This window comes from Chrysemys picta, chromosome 1 (assembly GCF_011386835.1).
Source record: "Chrysemys picta bellii isolate R12L10 chromosome 1, ASM1138683v2, whole genome shotgun sequence".
Taxonomy (NCBI): Eukaryota; Metazoa; Chordata; order Testudines; family Emydidae; genus Chrysemys; species Chrysemys picta.
This window is the reverse complement of record NC_088791.1, coordinates 150045235-150059275: the sequence shown is the minus strand read 5'-3', so window position 1 is coordinate 150059275 and position 14041 is coordinate 150045235. Positions and strand designations below refer to the sequence as shown.

The 14041-nt window shown below is 46.4% G+C and overlaps 1 long non-coding RNA gene across 2 annotated transcripts in view; it reads left to right on the top strand.

The window, feature by feature from the left end:
* LOC135981943 (uncharacterized) overlaps positions 1 to 14041 on the top strand; it is a 104339-nt gene that overhangs the window by 79176 nt on the left and 11122 nt on the right. Inside the window, exons 2-3 of one of the 2 annotated variants that reach the window (XR_010599164.1) lie at positions 1060 to 1277; positions 2508 to 2961. This is a non-coding gene — a long non-coding RNA (uncharacterized LOC135981943). Of the gene's footprint in view, positions 1 to 1059; positions 2962 to 14041 lie in introns of both variants that reach the window. The other variant, XR_010599162.1, reaches the window with a different exon arrangement.

Below are 14041 nucleotides of genomic sequence, written 5' to 3'. Positions count from 1 at the left end.
TAGAACAGAATCTATTTCCCCGTCACTGCTCAGAAGGACTGCATTTTTTGATCACCGTCACAATCATAATTATTTGTATTCCTCTAAATTGGGAGGTTTAGTCTCTTGAAATGAATAGAGACAACTACATCTTCTGGGAAAAGCATTGTAACCCATTATTATTAGCAGAGACTTTCCCAGTGCTCCCAAGCCTAAAAATCCTTAGCCCTTATTGTGCCAGATCAATCAGTCTGGCTATGATTCTTATTTGATAGAGAGCAGAATTAATGGTAAGGATGAAATATGGCATTGTGTAAGTCCTTCATCTTTAAAAGCACACTCAGCTGGTCAGGGTGACACCTCTGTCCAAGACACCTAACATGCCCAGGGATGGTTGTTGAGGTTGGTACTAATGGCAGACAGCTTTGGGGGGAGATTTGTGGCTGGGGCGATATGATGAGAAGGGGAAGTAGAACACAGGAACTGAAAGTGTTTAGCCATAGCATTGAATACAATCTGGACTGAATGTGGGGTCTTAACTCAGGGAACAACACTTTGGGAAGCCCCCAAGGAATAATAAGCCTGCCACATCAAAGACCTTGTTTATCATTTCTCACCATTACGATTGCTGCTGATGCTGCAGTGGTGGCAGCGAAGCCGAAGGTGGGAGTGCTAGTGTAGACAAGATGCTCGCGGTCACTCAATTACCTAGACTTGTGCTAGGCAAGGTTAGAAGACACAGTGGCTAAAATGCTGGCAGCCAGTCTACAGGAGAGCTTTCACTGTTGTTCCCATTACTGAATCTGCGCCGGGGTAGCAGCAGTTGGAAATTTTAAGGGAAGAAAAAATGTGTAAATGCAGCCAAAGGGATTGGAAAGCACAAGGTATATGCCTGTAATGGCCTGAGGGACCGTTAACATCCGAGCAGAGAAAAGGGGAGAGAGCTCTAGAAATTTAAAACTCATTCTACTCCCAATAAACATAAAATGCAACTCCACCCTTGCCACGTATAGGAGTAGATAAGTTATACGTACTGTTTCCTTTGTACTACACTGATTTTCCCTGTTCTTAATGAACCAGGTTTTCACTTGGACCATTTGAGTCTCACCTTGCTTTGAGATGCCACCACTGCAGTACTGCAGTGAAGGGAAGACACCAGGAGAAATAGGTCCCAATCGTGGATCATGCTGTTTAAGCTCCAACGTACCACCCAGACACTGGGCTGTGGTCAGTGGGAGCACAGGGAAAGCAGGTGGACCGTGAGGAGTGGCAGGAAAAGGAGACAGAAGATTACACTGGTAGGACGAGAACCTTGGACCAAAGTAGTGCAAAGGAGCTTAAACCAGATCTCAGTGAGGGAGTCTCCCCACATGACCCTCACCCCATTGCAGGGGGCAATGGGAGATGAGCATTCCAAGGCAAAGAGGGGTATGTGATGGGGCCAGAAGGGGCAGGGCTGGATTGTGTTGTGCTCTGCTGATACCTAGCCAGGGGAACAATCCTTCAAGGATAGTTCTAACTGGAGCGAGTTAGAGCCACTTCCTGGATGGCTCAAGATTGGGGGAGTCATAATGGTGGTGTAGTGCAACCTCTGCTGCCTCCTTCTCCCTTGGGTGCAGCAAGGGTAGCTGAGCATTCTGGTCCATATTAGAGCTGGGTGAAAACCAGTGATATTTTTGTGAAAAAATTGTGCCTTTTTTCCATTGAAAAAATCTCAAAATTTGAGCTATTTGAACCCTCTCTAGTTCACACATTGTCCTGCTTCAATATTTCTAGAACAGAGAAGCATTTCTAGTATTTTTTTCTGTTTAGACTCTTATCGTGGACCCATCAGTGTAGTGTTCCAGCATCTAATCTGGCGGGTGGGAAATCCTTAGCCCCTCTACACCATGGCACCTCAGAACTCCCTCATACAAAAAAATCCTGGGCCCTTCTATACTGTTGCGCTACATAAATGTTAACTGATTAAAGCCACTCAAACGCAACCCATTAAGGGAATGAGACTCAGAGCACGTGAGAGAGCTTTGTTAGCACACCCGTCCCAGAGAAAGATACTTAGTGGCTGATGATTTTCTTTTGCAAGGGATTATTTACGTTACAGCCGTTTTCCACTTGAACGGCAGCCGTGTGCACTGGAAAAAAATGTAAACACAACAGCATCTTTTTGAATGCAGTGTGGTGCTGATGCATGACTGTACGTGCTCCATAATATATTAATACACAGTGGCTAGCCAATCCCGCTGGAGCATTCAATCATGCCATATTATAATGGAATTTAATGGAGTTGACAGCTAAGACCTAGTTGCCAGAGACATGCGAAAGACCTTTGCAGTGAGGATCTCCAATTAATAAGAGGGGCTATAGATTTTTGGAGAACCTCATAAAGCAAAATCTAGACATTGATCATGGCATTCGAGAATATTAGATGTGTAAATCTAATAATCTTCTTTATTTATTTGCACGTCTTTAATATTAGAGGCGCAGGTTTCCCTGAGGCCAAAATGCAATTTCTCTCTTCCCTTTCTCAGCAGGAGCTTTTCATCTCTGATTCACTGGATTTGGAATTGAACATTTAATAAGCAATAGAGAATCCCTGCCTCTTTTCCTCAGGACTGAAAACTCAACTCTCCTGTTTATGTAGACAGTGTCATTTGCCTGCAGGACAACTGGCTTGGAGTGTGGGGGTGGGAAGAGCAGAACTCTAAACCCCACCCCGCCATGAAGGATCTATATGCACCCCTCCCCTTCCCTCAGAACACAGGTCTGCAGCACTTCCTCTGCCCCGTACACTGGGAAGGCTGGGGTGCAGGCTGGACCAGCACAGAAGCAGAGGGAGGGACAGAAGATTTACAGGTATGCAGCTCCATCCACCATCCTCCCAAAACCCTGTGGAGCGAGGAGGTGCAGTAGCCATTGGTTTGATTGCCAAATGGCTCCACTACCACCTAGTCACCTCCCCGGTGCCCAGCATTCTTACTCTAGGTATGTATTAAGGCCATGTTGAATATTTGAATTTATTTAACCAAATAAATCATCTGGTGAAAATACTCTCACCTGCCTCCTAACCCCTGACACATAATGTGAAAGAGGTTACTAGTATTTTGGCACTCAGATCACCACTGTGCTGCTCCAGTTTTATGCTGGTGCCAGTCCATTAATTTAATTGGAATTGCACTGGTGTAAAACTGGAGTGACGCCGTGGTGAATCAGACCTCTTCTTTGGTCCCTAGTCCCATAGGCGCTTAGGGCCAAATTCTCCAAGATGTAGAAGTGTCTAAAGATGCTGTTAGACACTTAGTGGGATTTTCCCCAGCATCTAGGCACATAGCTCTCATTGATTTTTTTCAATGGAATGTAGGTACTTTCAGAAATCTCAATAGGTGCCTATCTGCATCTTTAGGTGCCTAAATACCTTTCAAAATCTGCCCCTTACAATCTAAGTCAGATTTGATGGGCCTGATTGGGTTCTCACTAACACAGGTTTTGCCCCACTGTAACTCCACTGATTTCATTGACTTTATTCCTAATTTCCATTGATGAGATCAGAATCAAGACCCAACTATTCGCTCACCTGGTAAACTATAGGCTTGAGTTTTGCCCCAGTGTGAAATCAAGAGCTGAAGTAAAATTGGTGTGAGAAGAATTGGGCTTAGTGGCCAAGTTCCTCCCTGGTGTAACATTATAGACATTAATGGAATTACACCAGAGAAGAATTTGGCCCAGTGTCTCTAGGTACACAGCAGCTACACCGAAATCTTGCTGATAGTTTGAACAGAGATGATAGAATCACAGAAACAAAAATGAATTATTAGGTGGTTAAGTTTTATGCCCAGCAATGGGAGGTTATTTTCATGTCAGGTAAATCAACTCCGTTTGTCTTCCATTTACTCGTGTACAGGCACGTTTTCCCCAGGACAGTGATCTTGGGTTTGGAATGATATAGGCCATTTGTCCATGTCACGGCAGCTGTTACTCTATGGTGTCAGCTCACCCGCCTTCAGTAAATTGAGTTTGTCAGTGCTCAGCCACACAGCTGAGCGAAATAGTGTGTGATGCCTCAGCTCTCCTGGGAGAAAGAAGTTGGCATAAGCCATATCATAATGGGATTCAGAAACAAAGAAGCGTGAATGAAGTGCTAATTGAATTCATAAAGACATTAACAAAGGAATTAAAATGGCAGAAGCTTCCTTTCCCCCTCAAGATTCATATAAATAACCAAAAATGTATTAATAAACATTGAAGTCTAAACTATTTTCAATCCAGCTTGAAGGACTGCTTTAGCATTGGAACTTTGAAATATCTATCCTACAGTCCTTATCTTTTACTATATATTAGCAATGAGAAGCTGTAACCCGTCGGATTCTTTCCTACCCCTACCTGTTCTTTCTTCCTTTGCAGGGTTGTTGTAGCCATGTTGGTCCCAGCATGTAGGAGAGACAAGATGGGTCAGGTAATATCTTTTATTGGACCAATGTCTGTTGGTGAAAGAGACCTGCTTTTGAGATACACAGGACTCTTCTTCAGGTCTGTGGAGCTCAAAAACTTGTCTCTTTAACCAAAAGAAGTTGGTCCAGTAAAAGATATTACCTCACCCACCTTGTCTCTCTTTCTTTCTGGCTTTCTTCCTATCCCTTTGTTTCCACATTAGAATGAAACTATCTTGTTCTATATTGCAAGTTTTTAATGGAAAATGCATATGTTAAAATGGACAATGTCAGTTTAAAACTCACACATATTCTAAAAAAATCTTACTTCCTCACTAATGACACCTCAGAATATTTAAATATGGAATAATTTTAAAATCCTAGATTTTTTTCCCAGTTTATTTACTTTTGCTGCATATCTTTGTTTGGACAAAGAAAATATACTCACAATCAGTTGCAATTTCTCCTCTAGTCAGTTTCTTGTCAATGTCATCTAGCACAATGCTTCAATGTCTACATTGCTAATATTGAAGCGGGGGTGTTTATTTGTTTTAAAATCTGTTTCCAATGGATTTTTTTTTTCATGGAAATACTGTTGTTAGTCTTAGATTTTATTAAAAAGTTATTTTTACAAAACCTATATTTTTGGGTCAAATTTGAGATGACTGTCCCTTAAATGCTTCCTTTTTAGTTTGAGTGTTTGGATCAATGTATTATACTTCTCAGTGTGTCTTTCTATAGATGTGTGTAAGCATGTGTGGTGCAGTAGTAACCACTATAGATAAAGATGAATTTGTTTGGAAAATTTGGGCTGCAACCATTCAGCCTTTTTGGAGAACAAGGACAATGAAAAATATACAATTTCCCCATTTTATACAAAAAAAATTGTGCAGCTTTTATTTTATTTTTTTACAGCTCTGGCACCAGAGCAGTTAGGGGGAGCAAGTTGAAATTAGGCAGGGGCACATTCACCTCTGAGGAGAAGTCTTTGAGTTTTGTGGTGGAAAATTGACCTTGGTTTGCTCAGGTTATGACCAGTTCTTCATTTAAGAGGTGCCAGGGCTCAAGCAATTAGGTGCCGGGAGTCAAGCAATATTTTTACATTCATAACTGATGCAGCAAGCCCAAAGGTCCCAGAGCTATGAACTGCTAAGCCTAGAGGTGCTGGGGCTCAGCCCTGGCACAAATTAAGCACTGGTTATGACCTCTTGACAAGCACACACTTTGCACACGCACTGTAAATGTTTAATGACTAAAGTCCCAGTGCTACTCCCACTGAAGTCAACTCCCATTGTCCTCAGTGGTGCAGGATCAAGGCCTAAATTAGGAAGGTGCAGCGCGATGGAAGGCTGAGCTGTGCATGTATGCATGGCCAATCTAGCTGCCTATTGAAATTTACTGAGGGCACACATTGAGTGAGCAGGGCTCCTCACCTCATTCATTACTCACCTACAGCTTGACTCCTATTAATTTCAATAGGCTTTGGATCAGGCACCTTCTATGGTGTTTAAAGCAATACCCCCAACAAGCCCTTCACTCATTCCTGGTGAAATTCCCTCCCATGTAGGGGGCCAGGCCAGCACCGCTGAGCTCCACTTAAGTCCTGAAAAAAGTGGGTAAGTAGAGCACTGGTTTTGTGCTGGCCCTCTGCACCTCACTGCTCCACCAGGACAACTCGACTGAAGTCAATGGGGGCAGTGGGGATTCCTCACTGCCTTGCCCCTTGTAGAGTCATTTGCACTTGAGCCACACTCGGATGGCTCTAGGCACCAGTGCACCAAGCGCGTGCCTGGGGCGTCAAGCTGCGGGGGGCGGCCTGCCGATCCCCGTGAGGGTGGCAGTCAGGCTGCTTTCGGTGGCATGCCTGCAGGAGGTCCGCCGATTCCATGGTTTCGGTGGCAATTCAGCGGTGGGTATGCCAAAGCCGCGGGACCGGGGACCTCCCGCAGGCAAGCCGCCGAAGGCAACCTCACTGCTGTGCTTGGGGCGGCAAAATACATAGAGCCACCCCTGGCCACGCTAAGTGTGAGTGAGTGGAGCACTCAGATTTGGTACCATTTTGCACTCACGTGGCATAGGGAGAAGTGACACAAGGTGCACATCAATGGGGAATCAGCAGGCCTGGCTCCAGGGTTTTTGCCGCCCCAAGCGGTGGGCGGGGGGGAGGGGGCAGAGGGGGGGAAAGGCGCGATCGCAATTGTGATCGGCGGCACTCTGGTGGCAGCTCCACCGCGCCACTTTCTTCTTCGGCGGGAATTTGGCAGCAGGTGCTTCCCTCTGAGAGGGACCCACCACCGAATTGCTGCAAACAGCCTGACATGCTGCCCCTTCCCCTTGGCCGCCCCAAGCATCTGCTTGCTGGGCTGGTGCCTGGAGCCGGCCCTGGGAATCAGGCTCAATTTCTGGAGTGCTATCAAAAGCCACTATTATATTTGCCTAAGTATTTCCTTAAGGATGCCATGGATTCAGTTGCTCAGAACTTTCTAAAACTTTGGCTGAAATTTTCCAGGTGTGGTCTCTTCCCCTAAGGTGTTTTTTTTAATGTGAACAAAGCCATCCAGATAGTTTGGAGTATGAAGAGACTGAAGAAAAATCATGTTTTCCTATTTAAAAGGGAATTCTTGCAACTCTCTTTGGAATAGCTTTTGTGCTGAAATGGCTGGGTGAAGAAAGGTGCAGTTTGCCCAGGTAATAACCTTTCCTGATGGGGACTGGCTTTGAGCCTTCCACTGAAAGTTGGGTTTGTTTTGTCCAGGAGGATGTGGAAATTACAGTTCATGCATGCGCAGTCATTGGGAAGTGATTGTTTAGCATCTTACCAATGGTTTGCATGAGGGAATGCCGCAGGGCCAATGCCTGTGTGGTTAACATACAGACATAATGTGCAGAGAAGAAATACCTAATCCACTGCACAGTGTGTAGAAAAAGCCCAGTGCAGTAACAGGCTCACTGAGGAACCCTTACTCACAATGAGTAATGCCTCACTACATTAATAAGCTCTTTGAGCCAAATCGTCAGCTGATAAATCCACATCATTACTAATGGAGCTATGCTGATCGACACCAACTGAGGACCTGGCCCATTAGATACAGCGGGACTGCTCATGGAGCAAGGTACTATTCAGTGTGAGTAAAGATCTCAGGATCTGACCCAGAAGGTGGCAGAGCTCCCCAACCCTGTCTCACCCAGCACTCGGGCCTATCCAGATGCCAACTGTAACTTGATTTCAATGGGAGTTTTGAGTGTGCAAGCATTGCTGTATCACAGCCGCTAACTGCATCCTCCCAAGTTATTTTTTGTTGCTTCCCAGTCTCTCCTTTCCTCTGCTCAGGAAAATGAGGTCAATTTCTAGCAGAAGGGAAACATGCCTGAGCTGTCACTTAAGTGCAGCTGAATGAGGTGTGGGGGCAGCCCCAGCTAAGGCCTTGTTTCTAAATAAATGAAATGTGTAGCCTCTCTATGGTCAGCTGAGAGGGAGAAGTCTATTTCAGAACTGATAGCAGGTGCTGCTAAGCTTTTTCTATTTTCCAGCTCTGCAACCTCAGGAACCTCTTTAATCCAGATCTGCAGCCAAGCTCCACCCACTGGCAGTGAGAATCACACCCAGTGTTTTGGATTTATTTTCAGGCAGGATTTTCCTTTTTAAGTCTCTCTCTTTGTGGTCCCATGTTTGTTTCAATAAGACATTTGTAAATCTCATTCTCACTTTTCAAAATATGCAGTCATTTCAAGGGGTGCTTAATGCCAAGAATTTAGGCTCTATTTTTAATGCGGGGAAGGGGAAATAAATATCAGAAGGAAACTAATATAATCAGAAATGCTTTGGTGGATTTTCTTATTGTACATGAAAATGTTCTTCATTTGAGCTAAATATTCCCTCTGGCAGAGCTGAAATGCTAAACATTGAACTAGTGCATGAAAATCTGAGAGTGAAACTGACTAGAAACACAATGTGAAACTGACCTGTAAGCTCAGTGAAGTGCAAAATGTAAATCAACAGCATAAAGAATGTTAGCTCAGGTAAATGACTGCAGTTACTATGCTCCAAGGTGTCAGTCATAGTAATATAGCAGGGAAACTTTAGAAGCTATAGATGTGTATATACATAGAATTTAAATTCTATCTACAGATATTAAACATAGATATTATTTTTGTCTTGATGGGGGTTTCTTTGAATTGTCATGGTTTGGGAAAAACACACACACACACACACACAGGTCCCATTCCAACTGCTTTCTGATTACTGCTATCTTGCTGAAACACTGTCAATTAGAGTTTGAAATGGGTTGACTCAGCGCAGTGCCTACCAAAGACAAAATTGGTTTCAGTCACTGCTGTTTATTTCCAAAAATACAACCCCCCCTAATCTCCTTTTTCCCCCTTCACACATATTAAGTAGAGAGTATTCTCAGATAGGCGTTTAGCTGATTTTTAATGACAGAAACCTCATTTGCAAATTCGTTAGAAACTCTTTAGTAAAGCAGCCTTGTAAAACAGATGATTAATATTGGTAAGCTCCTCATTTGCATATTAATTAGTCTCAGTACTCAACTAATTAAAACTGTTTGTAGACTTTCTGAATTCCAGATTGTTGCTACTGCTGCTGTGTAAGTGCATTTAGCACAGCTAATGCAGGCCACTGATCTCACCACCCAGCCATCCTAAACAGCGGTAGCAACATTCAAAGTACTTGAAGCTATAAAGGAGGCACTTGCAGAATTTACTTTGAGAGCCCCAGACTAATGTTTGAAAGGGCAGGGTGTAATAACTAAGCACTACTCTCGATTCCTCTGTGATGTTCTCTGGTAGCAAGACTGTGGCCAATTCAGAGGACACAAGCATGCATGGGAGGAGATGAGATGAGCTACTCGTTGACTCACCGAGTTGGTAATATTTGTCTTTTCTAGAACAGCATGTTCAAATCCCAGTAAAATCAGCTCAGCCGGTCATCTTCTCCAGACAGATCATCTGAGATGAATTCTGATCTCATTTACACTGGTGGGACTCCCTGCAGTTACTCCTCCCCTAACATGGAGAATCAGGACTGTTGAGTCCAAAGACAGTTCAGTCAGTGAGTGTTGCACTTTTGGATGAGACTTTACATACTGAATCCCTGTATGCTCTTCACGGATGTTAAAGATCCCAGGACACTTTGTTAGCATAGGGGCTGTTCCTGTTAACTTTCCTCTTCTGGTTCTGGCTGTGTGGATGCAATGCAGTGGCGGCATGATGCCTGCATTTATTCCTTTAGTTCTGACATGCCACTTTAGTGCTCAGAGATTGAACAGTTTCAGAACTCTTAGAATAACAAAGCCCATTCATAACATAGAGCCAGCCAGCTCTGCAGCTCCTCCCACTGTGACAAGGACCCGCCCCTTCACCTCTTTTTTCCTGCTGATGACATGCAGCTTCCTCCCCTTACATACTGGCCCACACGCACCTACCCATCTGTTTTTCAGACAGCACAGCTGCTAATGGCAGACCAGCTGGCTAGCAATTCTTCGGTGTCTTCCTGCCTACTCTCCTAGCTCCTCCTGCTGCTCTGGCTTCTTCTGGGCCTGCTTCCTGGCTCCCTTTTTTCTGCCTCTTCCCTTCCCATGCCTCTATTTACCCCGCCCACCGCCAGCTGCTATTGGGTTCCTCTGTAGTGTCCCTGTTGCAGTAGAGGAATCAGATTAAATAAACATACGTAAAGGAGATTCTTCAATGAAGCTGCTGGACATAGACAGACCCTGTGGTTCTCTCTGGCTCTCTAGCTCCTGGACTAACTCAGCCTGTGCTCCTTAGTGTTGCCTCACAGGATTTCCTTAAACCTGGTTTGGACTCAGCAGTCATGGATGGGACCATAGGTGCTGACTCTGTGGGTGCTCTGGGGCTGGAGCACCCACGGGGAAAAATTGGTGGGTGCTCTGCACCCACTGACAGCTCCCCAACCCGCCCCAGCTCACCTCCACTCCCACTCCACCGCCTCCCCTGAGTGCGCTGCTGAGTCCTGCTTCTCCCCCCTCCCTCCCAGCGCTTGCGCCGTGAAACAGCTGCGGTGGGAGGGAGGAGAGGAGGAACGCGGTGGTCTCGGGGAAGAGGCAAGGCCGGGGTAGGGATTTGGGGAGGGGTCCAATAGAGGCAGGGAGGGGGCAGAGTTGGGATGGGAGCAGGGGGGGCACAAGCACCCACCGGTGCCAGGGAAAGTTGGCGCCTGTGGATGGGACCACTGACTACTCTATTTCCCCTCCTTCACTCCTGTAGAAATTCAGAAATTGAGAGGGTAAGTGCTTTGGAATAAAAGGTTCTCTGAATATACATTTGCTTACTCAAAATACTTTGCACAGCAATGACAAATGGAATTCCTGCACACACACACAATGCAAATGGTCTTTCATAGCGCCAAGTGCCCATAGCAGTTTGACACATTTTATCATGCTCCATTATTCTCACCAGGCCAGGTCGCCGTGCCATATGTTGACCTGTCCTGAACATGTGCCCATGTTGGCTGTGCATCCAGCCTGGCTAGACTCTACTCTGATTCAAAAGCTGCTTGTTTTGACAGAGTTGGAGACCGGAATTCTGGATCAAAACCTCCAGGGCATTAGGGCAGCATTGCACAATTCCACCAGCACCGAGCAGCCCTAAGTCAGCTTAACTGGAAGATTAACTGGTGTTAGGTGATCGTTGTGGCATGGAGTGTAGCTGAGGCAACTCCTAAATCACACCCTTCCCTACAGCTGCTGTAAGGAGTATGGCTGCAGAAAAGAGGGAATGTCCAAGGTATACCTGTGCTCAGCAATCCTTGACTGCCATATTGGCCCCTTTAGGCTTTAATGTAGCCTTTAGGCCAGGGGTCAGCAACGTTTGGCACGCAGCTCGCCAGGGTAAGCACCCTGGTGGGCCGGGCCAGTTTTATTTACCTGCTGACGCGGCAGGTTCGGCTGATCGCGGTCCCCACTGGCCGCGGTTCGCTGGCCCAGGCCAATAGGGGCGGCGGGAAGCAGCGCGGGCGAGCGATGTGCTGGCCACGGCTTCTCGCCACCCCCATTGGCCCGGGACGGCGAACCGCGGCCAGCGGGGGCCGCGATCGGCCAAACCTGCCACGTCAGCAGGTAAATAAAACTGGCTCGGCCTGCCAGGGTGCATACCCTAGCGAGCCGCGTGCCAAACATTGCCGACCCCTGCTTTAGGCTGATTCATATACTGTGTGCTGGGTAATAACATGAGAGGACTCCATATTTCTAAAACAAAACTGGCTCTTTGTTAAGAGAACTATTTACAGAAGTGCTGCAACTGCCACTAGCATTTTAGCAACGTGCACCCAGACTAACCTCCAAACTGTTCCCTCCAGCAGCCAGTCTCCTCCCTCCGAGTGCCATACAATTTTTGTTGTCATGTCTTTGTACAAGTGTTTGCTGACTTCCTGGGGCCAGAGGTTACTAGTACAATGCCTCCATTAGAACACCCCCACTAGCACATAGCCCATGGCCAGCCCATGAAGCCTGTTAGGCCTCATATTCTATGAAGTGTGCAGGTCTTCCAACCAGTCTCCTGCTTCTTTTTTCTGTTATTGCTATTGGTGGGGAACTTGCTTCCACCCTGATGCTGCCTCCATTCAATTGAGTGGCATCCTGTTGGTCCTCTGGGTTGTTCATATACCTCATTTCTTCCGACTCTCCTATGTCAGACCAGCTGATGGATGAGGTTCTTTTTAAGTCCTCCAGATCCTGGCCTTAGCCCCATGTATCCAGGTATCCTAGTTGTCTGCTGCTACTCCATAGTTGTCGTTGGTTTCATCTCCACCACTGTCCTGAGTCTATAGCTACCTCATACGACCCGTGTCCCACTGCAGCTTGGACTGTTGCCTTTTGTCATTGCTTTATGTGCCTAGGATAGGAAATGGTAAGAGAGAGTGAGGCTGACGTTGCGCAACTCTCCCTCACTTTAATCCAATTCACGCACAAGTCTCGACATCATATCACATCATATCAAGTCCTGTGGCGATGGGCGAGCGACGAAGCAGCAGGTGTGGATACACTGGGAGCTGTAGCCACGGACCTGCACATAGGCAGCTCAGGCATAATGGTCGTTCCTCACTGACCGAAGCAGCAGTGGAGCTCGGCATCTTCTTGAGCGACTGAGCAGCCCTATTCAGGATTGCACTGCTCACCTCCGTAGAATGAGGAGGGGGCTAGAAAAGGTGCCCTAAACATTGCCTGCTTCACCTTACCCTGGCCAGCATACCGCGGCTGGCGGGGTCCCATAAAAGCGGTCGAACAAAAACAAAACTTAGAGTGACACCGATCACTATTGGCACATGGAATGTGCGCACGTTACTGGACAACATCACGGCAGACAGACCGGAGAGAAGAACAGCACTTGTCGCTAGAGAGCTCGCACTCTACAACATTGACATTGCAGCCCTTAGTGAAACTCGCCTTGCTAATGAAGGACAGCTATCCGAGTCAGGCGGTGGCTATACATTCTTCTGGAGTGGTCGCAGCAGTGATGAGCGTCGCGAATCTGGAGTTGGCTTCGCCATCAAGAATCATCTTGTTCGGAAACTTGCCAGTTCCCCCAAGGGTATGAATGACCGGCTCATGACAATGCAGCTTCCGCTTCAAAAAGGAAAACAAGCTACTTTGATCAGCGCATATGCTCCTACAATGACCAACCCAGAGGATGTGAAGGATAAATTTTACGAAGAACTAGATACTCTGCTATCGTCAGTGCACCGCACAGAAAGCTGATTCTGCTTGGCAATTTTAACGCAAGAGTCGTATGCGATGCCGCAGCCTGGGAAGGAGTCATCAGGAAAAATGGAGTGGGAAAGTGTAACAGCAATGGCCTGTTACTGCTGCAAACGTGTGCAGCACATGACCTTCTGATCAGCAATACGGTCTTCCGCCTTCCTACCCGTAACAGGACTTCATGGATGCATCCCCGTTCCAAGCACTGGCATTTGATTGATTATGTCATCATCAGGAGAAGGGGCTTCATGATGAGACAGGATGTCAGGGTTACAAAAGCTATGTGTGGCGCTGACTGTTGGACGGATCATAGGTTCATAGTATCCAAAATGAAGCTCCGTATCATGCCGAAGAGACGACCACAAGGCTGTAAGGTTCTCAAAAGGATCAACGTGTCGAAGCTGAAGAACAGCCGCATCACTGAAAATCTAGCGGAAGACCTAGAGAATGAGCTTGCTGATCTTCGTATTGAGGATGACGCTGAGAAAGACTGGGAGCAATTCCGCAACACTGTCCATACAGCTGCATCAAAGGTATTGGGGCCCTCCACATGCAGGCGGCAAGACTGGTTTGACAAAAACAATGCAGAAATCCAGGTCTTACTTGCTGAGAAGCACCGCCTGCATCGTGCATATCAAAACGATCCATCCTCGGCGGCAAAGAAGACCGCCTTTATCAACGTTCGCAGAACAGTACAGAACTGATTGTGCAAAATGCAGGACTTGTGGCTGAGCGCCAAAGCAGATGAAATACAGGCATATGCGGACAGGAACGACTATAAGCAGTTTTATGAAGCCCTTAACACACTCTATGGTCCACAGTCTTCTGGGAGCTTTCCCCTCCTGAACTCTGATGGTACTGTGCTCCTTACAGAGAAGGCACAGATTCTCTAGAGATGGGCTG